The sequence below is a fragment of the Galeopterus variegatus genome, unplaced genomic scaffold (assembly GCF_000696425.1).
Source record: "Galeopterus variegatus unplaced genomic scaffold, G_variegatus-3.0.2 Scaffold18089, whole genome shotgun sequence".
Taxonomy (NCBI): domain Eukaryota; kingdom Metazoa; phylum Chordata; class Mammalia; order Dermoptera; family Cynocephalidae; genus Galeopterus; species Galeopterus variegatus.
In genome coordinates, this window is record NW_007744200.1 from 1 (window position 1) to 911 (window position 911).

Genomic DNA, 911 nt, shown 5'->3' on the forward strand with positions numbered 1-911 from the left:
AAACAATAAAGTGGATAATTTTTACCTTCTTTTAATCAGTGGGACTCAGGTTAAGGAATTTGAGTGAGGCCAGCCAGCTGTGATTAAGTACAACAGAAAAAAAAATCTGATGGCTGTATCACAGTAAAATCTGGGATATTTATGAAATTCCCTCCTGCTCTGGGTAGTACACCAGCTCTGCAGCAGTCAGGGCCCCCAAACTCCAGGACTCCATGTCTGAAATAGCACTAGGATAGATCAGCATCCTGGACCAGATGTCCACTGCTTTCAATGCACCCAGCGTCCTCGGGAAGGCTAGAAATTTGTGTTTTAGCATAATTTAGAGTAAATCGGAGCATTCATTTGGTAGCATTTTAATTGATTTTTCTAATGACCTTTGAAGCAGTAGGTTAAAAATTAACCAAAAATTACCACCTGCTTTAAACCCTAAAAATTATGTTACTGGGATAACCTGGGATTATAAATTCAGTGTTTGTGGTTTTTTCACTGTTATAATTCCACTGTAAATTTAAAAAGAGAAAAATGGCTTGGAATTAGAAAAAGAGTCACAAGGAATGAGTATTTGAATCTCTCGTATTGAGTTTTTGCTCCCTTAAATCTCAGAGATACCACAGAATCAAGGAATTTTATACTCTGTGTTTTCAAAGTTCTTCCTAGGTAGTCGGTTTTCCATAGGCCATAAAGAAAGCCATTCAGCTCAGAGGGGCTGCATAGACAGAACACCCATCGATAAAATAAAAACACTCCATCTTTTTACAATTAATGAAGATAGCAACTGGAGAGCACTTCTTATAGCTGTTTCTCCACGTGCTCAGTTGTTATGTGGTCTTTTCATTGTGGTGGTAATGGATTCCCTAACCTAGCCATGTTGCGAGGCCCCCTCCCACAAGAAATGCACTTACACGCCACTC